The following is a 19,367-nucleotide window of genomic DNA, read 5'->3' on the forward strand; positions in this document are numbered from 1 at the left end:
CCAAATGGATTCTGTCCTTGCCCCTTCAAGGACATCCCCTCTTTCCAACACTACAATGTCTTTAGCACTGTGGATGTCAGAAGAACCTATCAAAGTGTGGAGTCAAGAATTGTCTTTTGACTTGGAGCCCATTTTCTCCAAAGGACTATGTCCAGTTTACATTCTCCTGCCCTTTCAAAAGTACTAACTTTTGCTGACAGAGGCAGGTAAATGTAAGAAAAATTTTCAAAAAAAATTAAACTGTGAGCCTCCTCCAAATTGTATAGTGTCCTGAATAATGAATCACTTAGTGCTCCATAAACTATCCATCTATCTAAAATTGCATTGTCTTTGTAACCTTCAATTCCATTTCTGGTCAAGCGAGAACACAATTGCAAATACAAAATACTGCCAATGCTGGAAATCTGAAATGAAAACAAAAAATGCTGGAAATATTTAGCATCTCTGGCAGCATTTGTGGGGAGGGAAACAGAATTAACGTTTCAGGTCAATGATCTATCATCAGAACTGGAAAAAGTTAGAGATGTGACAGGTTTAAAGCAAGTACAGAGATGGGGAAAGGGGAGGATAGAACAAAAGGGAAGGTCTGAGATAGGGTGGAAGACAGGAAGATTAACTGAGCAAAGGGATGATGCTGCAAGCAAAAGGAGTTGATAATGGGAAAAGAAACAAGTGATGTGTCTAATGGGAAAGGAGAATCATTATAAACAGCTGCTGTCCAAAAACAAAATCACAAAACAAAATGGAGGAAGAGATGATGATCTGAAATTGCTGAATTCAATGTTGAGTACGGAAGGCTGTAGAATGCCTAATCAAAAAATCAGATGCTGTTTCTTGAGCTTACGTTGAGCTTCACTGAAACAGCGTAGGAAGCGGAGGACAGAAAAGTCAGAGTGGGAATGGACCGGAGTATTAAAATGACAGATGACAAGAAACTCAGGGTCATGCTTGCAGACTGAATGGAGGTGTTGTGTAAAGCAGTCACCCAATCTGCGTTTAGTCTCCCCCAATGGAGAGGATTGCATTTGGTTGTGAAGCCATTGCTCCCAGCCCCCACATGGTAGAACAGCCCACCAATATTCACTGTCTGGGTCATACACCTGAATGACTCCTTGGGCAAGCTATCAAAAGGCTACTGATAGCTGCAACCCAGCTTGAGATGGGGTCTTAGAAAAGGAGGAGAAAAAATAATATGAAAAGGCTGAAGGAGCACTCTCTATACAAAGTACTTTCTAAAAAAAAAAGATATCCTTTGCTTGTTGGGAGATGTTGGTTTAAGCGATATATTTTTAACCTCATTGAAACTCATCATTTTGAGTCTGTATTTCCAGTAAATGAAAATTAATAGACTTGCTCAAAGAACATCCCTGTAAGTTATGTCACTGCATAATCCATGATGGCAAAACAAAAGACATGCCTGCTGTAATGAAGTATCTCCGAACAAGCAGAATATATTTAGGAAGTCTTTTTAATGGAAGAGTTGGAGGCACAATTTTCATCCATGGAGCACTCCCATAGCTTTCCCTCATCCTTTTTAATCACTCAAAATGTTAAGTTCTATCCTTAGGAAACCTGATAGATATCAGGTCAAAATTGGTTAATTGGAAAATTACTGTTTACCAACAGTTCAGCAATAACTTGTACTGTCTACTTATGCTATTAAGGATAACAAATTCAAAAAATTATGCTAATTAGATATTTGAATGTGTAGTTGGTGAATACAAAATAGATATTTTCTAATAACTCCAACAGATACCACTTAGACAGTCATAACACACAAACACAGAATATTTCTATGGTTAAGCACTGAGGTAGAAAGTAGGCACACAGTAGAAATCAAGGCTGTCCTTTGTGAAGTTCCAACCATCATTTATATTTAAAATGTGAAGTTATCCACTTTGGTAGGGAAAACAGAAATGCAGAGTATTTCTTAAATGGAGAGAGGTTGGGAAGTGTTGATGTCCAAAGGGACCTGGGTGTCCTTGTTAATAAGTCACTGAAAGCTAACATGTGGTTGCAGCAAGCAATTAAGGCGGCAAATGGTATGTTGGCTTTTATTGCAAGAGGATGAGAGTACAGGAGTAAAGAAGTCTTACTGCACTTGTAAATAGCCTTGGCGAGACCGCACCTGGAGTATTATGTGCAGTTTTGGTGTCCTTACCTTAGGAAGGACATACTTGCCATAGAGGGAGTGCAACAAAGGTTACCAAACTGATCCCTGGGATGGCAGGGTTGTCCTATGAGGAGAGATTGAAGAGACTGGGCCTATTTTCTCTCGAATTTAGAAGAATGAGAGGTAATCACATTGAAACATTCAAAATTCTTACACAGCTTGATAGGGCAGGTGCAGAAAGTATGTTTCCTCTGGCTGAGGGGTCTAAAACCAGGGTACACAGTCTCGGAATAAGGGGTAGGCCATTTAGAACTGAGATGAGGAGGAATTTCTTAACTCAGAGGGTGGTGAATCTTTGGAATTCTCTACCCCAGAGGACTGTGGAGGCTCAATCATTGAGTATGTTCAAGACAGAGATCGATAGATTTCTAGATATTAAAGATATCAAGGGATATGGGGATAGTGTGGGAAAATGGCTTTGAGGTAGAAGATCAGCCATGGTCTATTTGGATGGCAGAGCAGGCTTGAGGGGCTAAACTGTTTACTCCTTCTCCTATTTCCTATGTTCAGCTCTTTATGTAGATGAGCCCCTTGGTTACATTTTTGGCATAAGGCATAACTGGATTCCTACAGTCTCATAAGCATTGAAAACCTCTCTTACCAACACACACATTTTCAGATCCAGGCAAGTAGGCGAGCTTGCTTTTTTAAAAAAAAAAGCCCACTAAAATGACTCACACAAATATTGGCAGCATTAATATGTAGAAAGTAATGTTAATCTGTAATTAAATCCTTCCTTGAATGAATCATAAGACTGGAATTCACACATTGATCTTTGATTGGAAGTCAGTCTTGCAATAACCTTTTCCAATTCTCAAAAATTATTATTCCTCACTCAAATAATCTCACTTTTTGTGGACATCTGTGAAATGATATAATGTCAGAACGTAAAACCCAGGAAAGAAAATGTAACTTTTCTTGTATAAAATTCTGATATATCAAAAAGCATATTAAATTATTAAGTAACCCACAGTAATATGTAGTATATAGTGCTTAACTAGAGGGACTATTACAAATTAGCTGATGGGAGGGCTGTGTGTTTAAGGACCACTGTAGGAAATGTCTGATCCCGCTGATCACTTGACCTATTTTACTGTACTGCAGGTAAACAGCCAATTACGCATTCAGTTGGACAGCTTAATGATCTTCTAATGTTGTTTAAACTAGAAGCAGCCAACCATGACGCAGTAAACACTCTTGCTGAATGGCTATAGGAGTGTTGCGCTACAACAAAATACATTTCCTTGCTTTAAGTTCACCACAACAATGTTATTTGGACACGTGACTGAAGTCTGGACTCGCTGAATACAGGATTCCAGCCTTTTAAGAGAATTTATATATTTTTAAAAAATGAAATCCAGGGCAGTATTTGCCCAAGTTAATTCTCTCTCAACTAGTACTGAACATAGGAAAGTCAGAATTGGGTTAGTAATGGCATGCATCTCTGATCGCTATTTCTGCCACTTTGGCAGCAACTGTTCACCAGCATGAAAATAGATATTCCCTCGCAGTGATCATCACTGCTAAATACAAATTGTGGGGGGAAATAAAATAAAGTATATGAAGTGAAACACCAATTGGAAATTCTAAACCAAAATATTTATTTATTTTTTGCAAAAGTAATAATGCGTAATGGAGGACTGTTGCTACATTGCAGTAACATCTTGTATTTAAAGTGTTAAGCACAAAATTGAAAAGCATAAGCCTTTCTCCCCAATTTTCTTAAGAACATAAGAAATAGGAGAGGAGCAGACCATTTGGCCCCTCAAGCCTGCTCTGCCATTCAGTAAGATCATGGCTGTTCTGATTGTGGCCTTAACTCCACTTTCCCAACTGCCCCCCATAACCCTCGACTCCCTTGTAAATCAAAAATCTGTCTAACTCAGCCTTGAATATATTCAATGACCCAGCCTCCACTGCTCTCTGGGGAAGAGAATTCCAAAGATTAGTGACCCGGAGAGAAGAAATTGAAACATCCTCTCTGCATCTACCCTGTCAAGCCCCCTCAAATCTGATATGTTTCAATATGATCACCTCTCATTCTTCTAAACTCCAATGAGTTTCAACTGATTGAACATTTTGAAGAAGTAACAAGGGAGATAGAGGAGGATAGTGCAGTTGATGTGGTCTATGGTCACACATGGCAGACTGGTTAAAAAAAATCCCATGGGATCCGGGGAATGCAGCAAGGTGGATACAAAATTGGCTCAGTGGCAGGAAACAAAGGGTAATTATTGACGGGCATTTGAGCGACTGAAGGGCTGTTTCCAGTGGCGTTCCACAGGGCTCAGTACTGGGTCCCCTGCTTTGTGTGGTATATATTAACAATTTGGATGTAAATGTAGGGGGCATGATCAAGAAGTTTGCAGACGACACAAAGATTGGCCGTGTGGTAGATAGCGAGGAGGGTAACTGTAGGCTGCAGGAAGATATTGATGGTCTGGTCAGATGGGCAGAATAGTGGCAAATGGAATTCAACCTGGAGAAGTGTGAGGTGATGCATTTGGGGAGGTCAAACAAGGAAAAGGAATACACGATTAATGGGAAAATACTGAGGTGTAGAGGAAGCGAGGGACCTTGAAGTGAATGTCCACAGATCCCTGAAGGTAGCAGGACAGGTTGAAAAGGGGGTTAAGAAGGCATATGGAATCCTTTCCTTTATTAGCCGAGATATAGAGTATAAGAGCAGGGAGGTTATGCTGGAACTGTATAATTCATTGATTAGGCACCAGCTTGAGTACTGTCTGCCGTTCTGGTCACCTCATTACAGAAAGGATGTAATTGTACTAGAGAGGGTACAGAGGAGATTTACGAGGATGTTGCCAGGACTGGAAAAATGCAGCTATGAGGAAAGATTGGATAGGCTGGGGTTGTTCTCCTTGGAACAGAGAAGACTGAGGGGAGATCTGATTGAAATGTACAAAATTTTGAGGGGCCTAGATAGAGTGGAGGTGAAGGGCCTATTTACCTTAGCAGAGAGGTCAGTGATGAGGGGGCATAGATTTAAAGTGATTGGTAGAAAAATTAGAGGGGAGATGAGGAAAAATCTTTTCACCTAGAGGGTGGTGGTGGTCTGGAACTCACTGCCTGAAAGGGTAGTTGAGGCAGGAACCCTCAACTCATTCAAGAGGTGTCTGGATTTGCACCTCAAGTGCTGTAATCTGCAGGGCTACGGACCAAATGCTGGAAGGTGGGATTAGAATGGGTGGATGGTTCTTCGGCTGGCACAGACACGATGGGCCAAATGGCCTCTTTCTGTGCCTTAGACTTTCGATGATTCCATTGGACCAACCTGCTTAACTTTTCCTCATAAGACAAACCCTGCATCCGAGGAATCAATCCAGTGAACCTTCTCTGAACTGCTTCCAATGCAAGTATATCCCTCCAGTAAGGAGACCAGAACTGTACACAGTACTCTAGGTGCAGTTTCACCAATGCCCTGTACAGTTGTAGCAAGACTTCCCTACTTTTATACTCCATCCCCCTTGCAATAAAGGCCAATATTCCTTTTGCCTTCCTAATTACTTGGTGTACCTGCATGTTAACATTTTGTGATTTGTGTACGTGGGCACTCAGATCCCTCTGTACCACAGCATTCAGCAGTCTCCCTCCATTTAAATAATATTCTGCTTTCCGATTCTTTCTACCAAAGTGGAGAACCTCACATTTTCCCACATTGTACTCCATCTGCCAAATTTTTGCCCACTTATTTAACCTATCTATATCCCTTTACAGAGTCTTTGGGCTGAATACATCCAGCTCGCTGCTGATCTCAGCTTCAAAAACGGCGTGGTGCACGCACAAGATGTGTCCGCAGCTCATTTACATGACCGGGACAGACCACCCACCCCAGATGACGCAGAAGCGGCGGGCACTCCCTCCCCGGTAACGGCGTCCGGCACCACTGTGCAGGCGCGGGTGCACCATTTTTAAAGGGCTTCAGGCACTTCCAAAGCATTTAAATTTTTAAAGTGACAGTTTTTTAAAAATAAAAATTTTATTCAAAGTTCCAATTCCCTCTCCCACCCACCCCATGACTAATCAGTTTATTAATTGCCCTCTCCCTCCAAAAAAACTTTTCTTCTGATTCTGAACTTTATTAACTTTGACCTTCAACCCCTTCCCATCACCCCCTCAGCCAATAGCAAGAGTTTTCTCCGCTCCCCCCACTGCCCTGAAAACTTCACTCCTCCCCCCTCCCACCAGTGTTCTGCCTCGGATCTCCGAATGGAGATCTGAAGGCGCGGGACTTCCGGCAACTGGCAGGAATATTGGTGAGGGACGGCCGTTGCGACAAGGTAAATGTTAATTAATGCATAATTAATTTAAATATTTTAATTAAGTTTCCATTGCTGAGCAGCAGGGGTCCGCCACGAGGCCTTGCTGCCACTAGTAATATGGGGCAGGGCCTTCCCGGCATCGAAGTCCATGGCGGGCCTCTTCCGGACGTATTTTACGCCTCCCCACCCAGCCACGACCCTCGACGTTGGGGCGGGGGTGGGGGGTGCTGGTAAAAACCAGCCCTTTGTATCCTCACAACTTGCTTTTCCAGCTATCTTTGTATCGTCAGCAAGCTATGGCTACAATACACTCAGTTCCTTCATCCAAGTCATTAATATAAACTGTAAATAGTTGAGGCCCCAGTACTGAACCCTGTGGCACTCCACTAGTTACAGTCTGTCAATCTGAAAATGACCCATTTATCCCGACAGTTTCCTGTTAGTTAACCAATCCTCTATCCAGGTTAATATATTACCCCCAACACCATGAGCTCTATCTTGTGTAGTAACCCTTTATGTGGCACCTTATCGAATGCCTTTTGGAAATCCAAATACACTACATGCACCTTTCACTAAACAATAGTTAGCACTTTCACAAACATCTGTAAACATGCAAGACAAAGTAACTGTTCACTATACATCAAAACAATATTATGAATGGGGTTTGCTTAGATTAAATAGTCTCTCTGCATCCTGTGCTATAACCCAGAGTGGAACGACTCCGTCCCGAGTTCCCTGGATTTCACAGATATTTGACACTTGCCTCTAGAGCATCATATTTCCAGAAAACTGACTGGCATCCTCAGTGTATACTCTTAAAGGGTCCTCAATCTGTTAAAAAGCCTGTCTGTCTCACAGACGGACAGATTCAAAGGGTTTTCCAGCATGACTATGACTGATGTCTTTCAAATACCCAGACAAATTATTGTTTGATTTCTGGCAAATACTACTTCTGATTAGTATATTAAACCACCTTTCTTCCAGGAGACTTTTTAAAAAAACTTGTGAGAATGCACATTGCTTTTAAACAGAGTAGAAGTAACTACTTTCAACTTCTTTTGGTGGCAAAATGATCAAATAAAATTCAAGAAATGCGACACACAACTTTGTATACTTTAAAACTGAGTAAATTTTAACAAGTCTTTGAATGAACTATTGGAATTACATTTATGAAGATTTGGATCTTTCTGGAGCAGTCTAGAAATCTCACCTTTGCTGAACTTCAGATAGTGAAATCTTTCAGCTGGATTTTCAGTCCAGGGTCAGGAACCCGACAGCCAGATCATTTCCGGGTCCTGACCCCGTGTTGCGTCAGCGTCAGTTTTGCAATGCGATTTGCACATGCAAATGGCCTAATTGGCCCAGGGGTGAGTTCGGTGCCCAATTAGCAATGCCAGGAGTGGTTTGGAAGCAGGACCCAGTAACCAAGGGCCCTTTGAAAAGGTGAACAGCAAACATGACTGGGCTTGCTGTTCACTGACGAGATGGAGCAGCAGGGTACTGAGAGGGCCAGCACTGGCATAGGCAGACATCCGTGGGCAGCATCAAGGTTCTCCGATGCTTCCCTTGAGGCTTTAATTGACGCCGATAGACAGGATATCTTGTTTCCGACATCTGGAAGAAACAACAAACCTACAGCCAGAGAAAGAGGGCCTGGATGGAAGTGGTGACGGAGGTCAGCAGCTGAGGAGTGACCAGAAGGACGTGGGTCCAGTGTAGAAAAAGTTTCAATGACCTGATTAAGGTCCAGAAAGGTGAGTGGCAAGTGACACCCGGATGACAGGTCCCCAACTCTCTATACACCAGCATAGAGACAAGCAGAGCAGACTGAGTGCCCATAGGTCTCCCTAACATTGTCAGTTCAAATGCCCAGTTGCATCACTGAGAAGTGAGCAACCCTCACAAATGGGGCACAACTGAGTAGGCGGCATCACTCAGGAGCGCAACAGCTCTTGTGAAGGTCATGCTGGAATATGTGAGGGAGGGCAGCCCATTCATAAATCAGTCTCTCCTCATGCTGCAGGATAAGAGAGCACACAAGGGGCAGCACAGTGGCGCAGTGGTTAGCACCACAGCCTCACAGCTCCAGCGACCCGGGTTCAATTCTGGGTACTGCCTGTGTGGCGTTTGCAAGTTCTCCCTGTGTCTGCGTGGGTTTCCTCCGGTTTCCTCCCACATGCCAAAGACTTGCAGGTTGATAGGTAAATAGGCCATTATAAATTGCCCCCTGTATAGGTAGGTGGTAGGGAAATATAGGGACAGGTGGGGATGTGGTAGGAATATGGAATTAGTGTAGGATTAGTATAAATGGGTGGTTGATGGTCGGCCGAAGGGCCTGTTTCAGTGCTGTATCTCTAAATAAATAAACAACTCCCAGGAAATGTTTCGGACGGGTGGTCGTGTACCGGACCTCCACATACTGATATAAAAGCAAAATACTGCGGATGCTGGAAATTTGAAATAAAAACAGAAAGTGCCGGAAATACTCAGCAGGTCTGGCAGCATCTGTAGAGAGAGAAGCAGAGTTAATGTTTCAGGTCAATGACCCTTCTTCAGAATCTGTGACCTGAAACGTTAACTCTGCTTCTCTCTCCACAGATGCTGCCAGACCTGCTGAGCTTTTCCAGCACTTTCTGTTTTTACTCCATATTCTGACCCTGGTATAGGTGGCGGCACTGGAAATCAAGAAGGTGCCATCATGTCAGACCAGGGGCGATGGCGAGATGTGAGGCCGTGAAGAGCAGGATCATTTGATAGCCCGATCTTCCGAAGGGCATGGAGGAAACTGCTGCTCAATGCATGCTTTGACCATATAACCACTATCATCTATGGGGCTGGTTGTGCTGAGGCACCTGCTGAGTAACCCGTGTTCTCATCGCCACCTTCTTGCATTTCCCACAGGGCTAGTAATGAAGGGGGAGTAGAGTGTCCCAGCCCAGTTGTCGCTGACCTCCTCAGCGAGGGGAGATGTCCCAGAGGCTGCACCATCACATCATTCCTCCGCATCATCCAGCAGCATAGATACACTCACCTCCGTTGGGCCTGAATAAAGATTGCGGGGGGGGTGGGGGGGGGAAGCATTGGGTGAGCAGCACATCACAAGTGAGCAGGAGGAGGAGTATGAGGCACAGTCAGCTGTGGGGGAGTCCCCCTTGGAGGATGCAGGACAGAGAGAGCCATGCTTCACTGGGCGAAGATGCTGGGCCTCGGGTGTCACAAAGGAGGTGGATTTTTCTGGAGTACCAGAGGCAGATGAGTTTCCAAATGTCGGAGATCCCTAAGGCATTGCGGAGCCATGGGCAGAGAATGGAGAAGAATGTGCACTGTATGTTGGCCTTTACTGAATGATGATGAGAGTACAGGAGTAAAGAAGTTTTGCTGCAATTATATAGAACCTTGGTGAGACCACACCTGGAGTATTGTGTGTAGTTTTGGTCTCATTATCTTAGGAAGGACATACTTGCCATAGAGGGAGTGCAATGAAGGTTCACCAGACTGATTCCTGAGATGGCAGGATTGTCCTATGAGGAGATTGAGGCGACTGGGCCTGTATTCTCTAGAGTTTAGAAGAATGAGAGGTGATCTCTTTGAAGCATACAAAATTCTTTCAGGGCTCGACAAGTTAGATGCAGGAAGGATGTTTTCCCCTGGGTCTAGAACCAGGGTACACAGTCTCAGAATAAGGGGTAGGTCATTTAGAACTGAGATGAGGAGGAATTTCTTAACTCAGAGGGTGGTGAATCTTTGGAATTCTCTACCCCAGAAGGCTGTGGAGGCTCAGTCACTGAGTAGGTTTAAAGCAAAGATCAATAAGTTTCTAGATATTAAAGATATCAAGGGATATGAGGATAGTGCTGGAAAATGCCATTGAGGTAGATCATCAGCCATGGTTAGTTGAATGACGGAGCAGGCTCGAGGGGCTGAATGGTAGTCTCCTGCTCCTATTTCCTTTTTCCTATGTTATGACACAGGGTTCTGAGTGCATGAGCTCCTTCATTGAGAGAGTGGCTGACCTATTGGCGAGCCATACGCAGATCACTCAGTGGATGTAGGAGCAGTGCATTGATATGCACAGAGTGACACTCTCTGTAGCATGGAACGCTCAGTGTTGCTTATGGTGCAGAGATGCTTGGAGTGGATGCCAGCTGCATCCCAGCTGGTGGCATCATCCAGCATGCAAGGGGGTCATGAAAGGGCTGAGGAAGTTGAAGAGGCTGATGAAGGGGCCACCCACGTTATCCCTCACCTCCTTAGCCACTCTGATTCAGGAACCATCCATGCTGCAAGCTCCTGTGACAAGAGGTTGCCTCTGCAATGACACAGGTGCAGCAGCCTGTGGAGGAGCCCCTATGGGCAACTCCAAGACGAGGACAGAAGCCATGGGCATCTCAGCCGGAGGCAGAGACAAGAGAATAGGCTGCCTGCACCTCTTCCCCAGCCACAAGGGAAGCACCCTGCAGAAGTGGACAGAACACAAGGCACTACGCCATTAGTTGCACTTTGTGGGTCACCTTATGCTGTTTTCTCAATTTGTTTGTTCATTGAATTTTCCTGTAATAATAATGCTAATGCTTTTGATCAGACTTGTGTATTATTATTGCTTGATGTCAAAAGGAAAATGGAGTTTGGGGAGGATGGAGGGGAGGGTGACAAGGGGGCCTGGGTTTGCTGTGGTGAGAATGTTGGTGATGGAGACCCCATTCTCAATAGTTTTGTGTGGCAATGGGATTCTTCCGATGTGTGCGCTTGCTAGATGACTTCTTTCTCTGATGGAATGTGAGTTACAGTCATCTGTCATAAGGGTGAGAGGCACTCAAGTGAAATGTTGCTGAATCAGCATGGCCCTTACAGCCTTGGTGGTCTTCCTCCACGTCTGGCAACAGGCTCCTCTGCAGCACCGCCTTCACCCTCCTCTTCTGCAGTGGTGCTCCGCTCCAGGTCCTCCTCTTCATCCAGCTTCAGGCCTCTTTGTACAGTCATGTTGTGCTGGGCGCAGCAGACGACCACAATACAAGACACCCTCGCTGGCTCGTACTGGAGGGACCACCCAACCAGTCAAGGTAACGGAGGCACATTTTCAAGCTGCTAATGGTCTAAATGAAACTTTGTGTTAGGAGATGGCTCTCCTTTGGTTGTAGAGCCTCTGCATTTGTATCTGAATGCTGGACGGACACTAGGAGCCACTTTCTCAGGGAATAGGATGTTTCTTCTAGCTGGTGAGTCTAGAACCAGGGGACACAGTCTTAGAATAAAGGTAGGCCATTTAAGACTGAGATGAGGAGGAATTTCTTTACTCAGAAGGCGGTGAATCTATTGAATTCTCTACCCCAGAGGGCTGTGGAAGCTCAATCATTGAGCATGTTCAAGAGAGAAATCGACAGATTTCTGAATAGTGACATCAAGGGATATGGGGATAGTGGGGAAAAATGGCGTAGAGTTAAATGATCAGCCATGATCTGTTTGAATGGCGGAGCAGGTTCGGCGAGCCGAATGGCCTACTCCTGCTCCTATTTCTTATGTTCCATGTCCTATGTTCTTTCTGGGAATGCAATTTTCAATCCGCACCCGCACCCACACTTGCCCCTACAGGAAACTGAAAAAGTCAAGCCCTTAATCTTTGATACAGTGTTGACCAGCACTGTAAACAATTCTCTCAAACTGTGGAGACACAAAATTGTGAGTTACAAAATATATATTACAAGAATGAACAGCTGAAATACAAACATGCAAATATGAGATCATGTACAATTTACAACCAGAACTCTCTCCAGCTTGTTTAATCTGAGGGAGATAAAGAACCACATGTAAAACTTTCAAAAAGTCTTGCTTGAGGCTTATTAGTTCTGCACTCTTAGTGTTCTACTCTCACATAAGAAGTTAAATAACATATTTACATGCATATTATCTATGCCTTTCAGCATTTTACACCCCTGATCGTGACCCTCTCAATCTTCTTTAATGAAAAAGTTTTAATGAATTCTGTGTGCCTCTTCGAATAAATTAAGAGGTTCCCAAGTCCAAGTATTGTTGCTGTAGTTCTTTTCAACTCTTCCAAACATACAACCTAGTGAGTAAATGCATTTCTTCACAACTGTAGTAGTACTTCTTAAATAGTCTTCAATGTCACTACTGAAGATATTAGGTTGATTTCTAAACAGCTGACTCCAATCAAATGGGTTAATCCAAAGTACAGTGATGAAAGCCAATTTTAACTTCAGGTGGATAATGGGAGGGTCAGAAGCAGAGTGCGCCTGTCTCCTCATCTTTATTGACAGGGTGACACCCCAGCTTTTTCAAGACTGGGTTTCATTTACATGCCAATCACAGTTTTCAGGCTGTGATCGAGTCCTTTATACTGCTGGAATGAGTTAAAATTGGCCCCCAACTCCAAATCAGATCTGTCATTAGTGAGTTTAAAGAGTGACTACATTTTGAAGTATCACCAAGCTCTCAGAAGTGCATAGTAACGCAGGTGCTCGAAAAGCAGACTGCTGCAACCATTTCCAGGTATCTCACTATACAGTAACTGGAGTAGTGGGCCATTCAGACACACAGAGGGCTTAAGAATGTTGACTACAAGATTCTGTCCAAAGTCATAGCCAGTTGAGTCAAGTCTGCTCCGGAGTTGGTGATTCACCCCGATCAGACCTGCACTGTACCCGGCAGGAAGATCTCTGATAGTCTCGCGCTACTTAGGGATACGATCGCCTATGTACGGGACAGGAGGGTGGACATCTGCCTCATCAGCCTGGACCAGGAGAAGGCTTTTGACAGGATATCGCACACCTACATGATGGACGTGCTTTCCAAAATGGGGTTTGGGGAGGAAATCTGCAATTGGATCAAACTGCTCTACGCAAACATCAGTAGCGCAATCTCAATCAATGGGTGGGAATCGGAAAGTTTCCCGATCCAATCTGGAGTCCGACAGGGCTGTCCTCTCTCCCCGGTCTTGTTGTTTGCTGTATTGAACCCTTTGCTGAGTCTATTAGGAAGGATGCGAGCATAAGAGGGGTGACAATCCCAGGCAGTGGAGGCACTCCGGTTAAAACTTCCCTGTACATGGATGATGTCGCCGTCTTCTGCTCGGATCCGCTGTCCGTGCGCAGACTGATGAGCATCTGCGACCAGTTCGAACTGGCCTCGGGAGCCAAAGTTAACCATGGCACGAGCGAGGCCATGTTCTTTGGGAACCTGGGCTGACCGATCCTTTGTCCCCTTTACCGTCAGGTCAGACTACCTGAAGGTGCTGGGGATATGGTTCGGAAGGGCCGGGGCGTGCACCAAAACCTGGGAGGAGCGAGTAGCCAAGGTACAGCAAAAGTTGAGCATGTGGGGGCAGCGATCTCTCTCCATTGTCGGTAAGAACTTGGTCATCAGGTGCGAGGCACTCACATTGTTGCTGTACGTGGCGCAGGCCTGGCCCATACCCCACTCCTGCGCTGTGGCGGTCACCCGAGCCATTTTCCGCTTCATCTGGGGATCCAAAATGGACCGGGTCCGGAGGGACACGATGTTCAAACCTCTGGATAAGGGCGGGAAAAATGTACCCAACATCGCCCTCATCCTGATGACCACCTTCGTGTGCGACTGCATCAAGCTGTGTGTAGATCCCCAGTACGCAAACTCCAAGTGTCACTACGTGCTGAGGTTCTATCTGTCCCCGGTGTTGCGAAGGATGGGCCTGGTCACATTGCCGCGGAACGCTCCATGCAGTTGGACCGTGCCGTACCACCTATCCTTCGTGGAGCAGTTTCTGTGGGAAAACACCTTTGACCACCGATCCATCAGGCAGTGGTCTGCACGGAATGTCTTCAAGGCCCTACGGGAAAAAGAGACGGTGGATCCTGTCGGATGGTTCCCCGAGCAGACCGCCAGTCATTTGGCGGAATGCCTCATCACCAGAACTTTCAAACAAGCACCAAGATGTAGCTTGGCTGGTGGTGAGAAGAGTCCTCCCCGTCAGATCCTTCCTGCACGCCCAAAGTCTCGCCCCCTCTGCACAATGCCCCCGTGGTGGCTCTGGTGGGGAAGAGACGGTTGCCCACCTCCTCCTGGAATGTGTCTTTGAAAAGCAGGTGGAGAAAGAGATTCAGTGGTTTTTGTCGAGGTTCATCCCAAACAGCTCTGTAACACAGGAGTCTGTGCTCTACGGGCTGTTCCCAGGGACACACAGCGAGACAAACATCAACTGCTGCTGGAGGACTATCAACTCGGTGAAAAAGACGCCTTTTGGTCTGCCCGAAACTTGTTGGTCTTCCAGCGCAAAGAGTTGTCCACCACCGAATGTTGCAGACTGGCACATTCCAAGGTCCAGGATTACGTGCTGAGGGACGCACTAAAGCTTGGGGCAGCCGCAGCAAAGGCTCAATGGGGAAAGACCACAGTGTAAGGTCCCCCCACCAAGCTGAACTGAGGGGCTGGATCCATGGGAAACCCCTCGAACTGTATCGGGAAAATTTTCATTTGCTGTAAAATGTAAAAATGTAATTGGCATGACAAATGTGAAATGGAAGGATTGTGAGGCAACTCATGACTGTAATGAAGCAAACGGACCTCCTTTGCACTATTTGTATTTTTTGACTTGGTGCTGTTTGAAACTGGTAATATAATTTTTACAGATTTTTATGAATAAAGTATATTTTGGAAAAAAAAACAGCGGGCTTAAGAGGTGCACAAAATGCAGCATTTATTACTCTAGGCAGTAGATAGATTGCAAAAGCATTAGCTATTATGCGTTATCAAATCAAAAAGCCTCGTGATCTGCAGTGAGGCTGTGCCTGACATCTGTCATCAGCTCCAAGAAGCTTTGCCAGGGCAATCCATCATATTCACTGCACTGGCAGTGGAAATGAAAGTCACTACTGCCCTTAACTTTTATGCTAAGCTGTCCTCTGGGCACCACAAGGGATTATCTCTGGAGGCCACTGCTTTACTATGTCCTACTCCAATAAGTAGGTAAATGAAGCTATGCTTTGCCATGCACTGACAACTCAGCATAGATCAGGAGCAGAGGCACATAGCCATCTTGTGCACACCATCAACCCTCAGTATAACTAAACAGGAAATGCTAAAATCCCATTGCTGTGCAAATGATATGCAAATACAGCCAGAAAATAATATACTTTCAGTGCACGGATATATGACTGTCTCAGAATGAAAGTATCAAGTATGACCCAGATGTTTGAAGGAGAAAGAAAGATGGATAGTTAACTCTTCAGAGTTTATGTTGTAAAATCATGGCCACTGACACACTGCACAATCTTGCACTTGAATATAGATATAATGTGGCACAAGAGTGAAAGAGGGCCCTCAACGATCAGACATTTGAGATACTGAAGCAACACCTCAAATGCATAGACAGGTCAGAGTAAACCTTACATTTCAGAGAAGCTTTGGAAAATGATTGCTGTACAATATTGCTATGGATAGCAGGCTCATGATTGACTTGGATGGGAATCAGCTGTAAGTGATAGGCAATAAAAATATCTTCTTTCAGAGGGTTGAGTGTCTTTGGAACTCTCCCTCAAAAGGTGGTGGAAGCAGAGTTTCTGAATATTTTTAAGGCAGAGGTAGATAGATTCTTGAAAAGCAAAGGGGTGAAAGGTTATCGGGGGTAGGCGGGAATGTGGAGTAATCAGTTCAGCCATGATCTTATTGAATGGCGGAGCAGGGTCGAGGGGCCGAGTGGCCTACTCCTGCTCCTAATTCATATGTATGCAATAGTGTCCAGCAGCTACCACTAGATACTGCAGACAGTGAAACAGGTCCATTAGGGTCTCAGTTCTTCTGCTGATCTCTGCAATTCAAGACCACTATTTCCTATTTCAGTTACAATGCTGGAACCTGTTTTCCTATATATACTCAATAGAAGAGGTCCCTCTATTTTCCATGCAAAAATAAGGGTGTTGGTTAAAGTAAAGCAGAGACCAGTATTGCACAGAAAGAAAGACTTGCATTTCTATTATGCCTTTAATGACCTCAAGATGTCCCAAAGTGCTTTACAGCTAATTATGTGCTTTTGAACTATACTCACAATTGTAATATAGGAAACATGGCAACGAATTTGCACACAACTATCATCCAAATTCAAAATTACCCACCTGGACTTCAGTCTTTCCAATGTTCAACTAGAGGAAATAATAACTCATCCAAAACTTAGTGTCAAATAAGCAGTCTGATGGCACAGGGGCAGTGGAGGGGGTCGCGAGAGGTGGTGGAGAGGTAGACAGCATAGCAATATTAGTTGACCCCATGTCTGTGAATAATTTTGGCAAGGATCAAAATGTAGATGAAGATGTGGAACCAAGAATTGATAGGGAGTGGGGACTCCCCAGCTGGCAGGGTGGTGTGGGAAGGAAAGCCATTGATGAGATGTTCTGGCTATGATTGAATACCTATGAATGAAACCATGCAAAGGCAATCACACCTAGTTGGGCAACAGTGAAGAGGTGCTGGAGGAGGATGGTATCAATGGCTGCAGAGAATTCAAGGAGGAATAATGCACCCTGGTCAGTTATAAAGAATGTTTTTTGGAACTTTGGTTAGGGCTATTTCAGTCTGTTCCAGACTACAATATTAATAGAGTAAATAAGAGTACCAGAAACAGTGGGGCCAGGAAGGCATTTTCTTTATCTACACTGACAATGGCGCCTTGCTTTCCAGGGACTCTGTAATGTTTAGTGGAGCTTGTAAGAGTCTGAAAAATAGCCAAGTCTAAAATTTCACTGAAGAAGCACCAGCCTCAGTAAGCCATACTGTCATGGACATAAAATGACTGCCATAGGCCTTTCCGTTGCTGCAGCACTGGATTTTCCTTTGCTCCAGGAAAGCACCAGGAATATGCAATGAAGAAAAGTGGACTGGTGCTGGGAGGAGTTACACTGACTGGTGGAAGTGTAGCTCCAGTGCTATTTTGGCACTATATTCATCATAAGGGAAAGCCTAGGCCTCCGTGTGGTAGCACATTTTACTAATCCAATGTGCACATGCAGTGTGATTTTTCTCTGCTACAGGTTGAAGTCATACCTAGCACAAAGGAAGATGGTTGTGGTTGGAGGTCAATCATTTCCGTCTCAGGACATCAATGCAGGAGTTCCTCAGGATAATGTCCAAGGCCCAACCATCTTCAGCTGCTTCATCAATGACCTTCCGTCCATCATAAGGTCAGACGTGGGGATGTTCTCTGATAATCGCACAATGTTCAACACCATTCGCGACTCCTCAGATACTGAAGCAGTCCATATCCATATGCATCAAGACCTGGCCAACATTCAGGTTTGGGCTGATAAGTGGCAAGTTACATTTGCGACACAAGTACCAGGCAATGACCATCTCCAACAAGCGAGAATTTAACCATCTCCCCATGACATTCAATGTCATTACCATCACTGAATCCCCCACCATTAACATCTTGGGGGCTACCATTGACCAGAAATTGAACTGGACCAGCCACATAAGTAAATGGCTACAAGAGCAAGTCAGAGGCTGGGAATTCTGTGGCAAGTAACTCATCTCCCGACTCCCCAAAGCCTGTTCAGCATCTACAAGGCACAAGTCAGGTGTGTAATGGAATACTGCCCACTTGCCTGAATGGATGCAGCTCCAACAACAATCAAGAAGCTCGATGACATCCAGGACAAAGCAGCCTGCTTGATTGGCACCCCAGCCACCAGCTTCAACATTCACTCCCTTCACCACCGACGCACAGTGGCAGCAGTGTGTACCATACACAACAGGCACTGCAGCAAGTCACCAAAGATCCTTTGAAAGCACGTTCCAAACCTGCGACCTCTACCACCTAGAAGGACAAGGGCAACAGGTGCATGGGAACACCACCAACCGCAAGTTCCCCTCCAAGACATACACCATCATGACGTGGAACTATATTGCCATTCCTTCACTGACACTGGGTCAAAATCCTGGCACTCCCTTCCCAATAGCACTGTGGGTGTACCTACACCAGATGGACTGCAGCAGTTCATGTAGGCGGCTCACTACCACCTTCTCAAGGACAATTAGGGATGGGGCAATAAATGTTGGCCTAGCGAGCGACACCCACATCCCATGAAAGAATTTTTAAAAGGTACAAACAATAATTTTGCACATGTGTTTATACATTGCCCTGAGCGAGAAAGATCCAGGTTGAAACGCTTTTAAGAAAAGGCAGAGTTGTTTTTGAAGCACGCTGATGAAAAGTCACTGGTATGATTTGAAAGTTATGTCTCAAGCACAGTGAAGACAGGTGGTCTCATGTTGTTTGGGTTTTGTTGTAAATATAGTTTAGCTCCAGCCAAGCCATGATCAAAAAATGTCAGGGTAATCCATTGGACCTCTTGAGAACTTAAATTTAGTGTGAAATCTTTCTCATATTAACAGAAAGCAGACTCTCTCAAGGCATTATAAATCTTCCATCTGAGAATGGGGCTGTATTCAGGAGTACAGGCACGTGTGTGCAGAATATCTCTAAAACCAAGTACAGTCCAACTGGCTATGTAATTCAAGTCCACTAGCTGCATGTCACTCTATATTGATAGCAGTCCCAGAGAATATCTACAGCATAACTAGGGCAATCCCAGTTTCAACTAGAATCGGTACTTGGTCTTCACTGTGATTGTAATTGCTATTCAATGTCTGGTCCTTAAGCAGAGGAAAGGCAAGATCTCCTTGCTAAACTACAGAAAGGAAAACTGGCAGGAGCTGTACATCGGATAATATGTGAACATCTAAGTAGCGTAAGTCCCCACATCCATTGCTCATGATTTGTGAACTGGAAAACTAGAAAGCAAGTTATATAAGATCTTGAGTAGAACAATAATAAAGTCAATAACATCTGCTTATACAAGGAAATCTTGTATGTAAATACTAGGAAATAAAAGCAATAAGGGGAGCCTGTCTACGGTGTACAACTTCAA

At 44.7% G+C, this 19,367-nt stretch overlaps 1 protein-coding gene across 5 annotated transcripts in view; it reads right to left on the minus strand.

Annotated features, from left to right (window-relative positions):
• Positions 1–19,367, minus strand: part of wdpcp (WD repeat containing planar cell polarity effector) — a 173,408-nt gene that overhangs the window by 29,001 nt on the left and 125,040 nt on the right. The window lies entirely within an intron of this gene.

Source organism: Heterodontus francisci, chromosome 13 (genome assembly GCF_036365525.1).
Source record: "Heterodontus francisci isolate sHetFra1 chromosome 13, sHetFra1.hap1, whole genome shotgun sequence".
Taxonomy (NCBI): Eukaryota; Metazoa; Chordata; class Chondrichthyes; order Heterodontiformes; family Heterodontidae; genus Heterodontus; species Heterodontus francisci.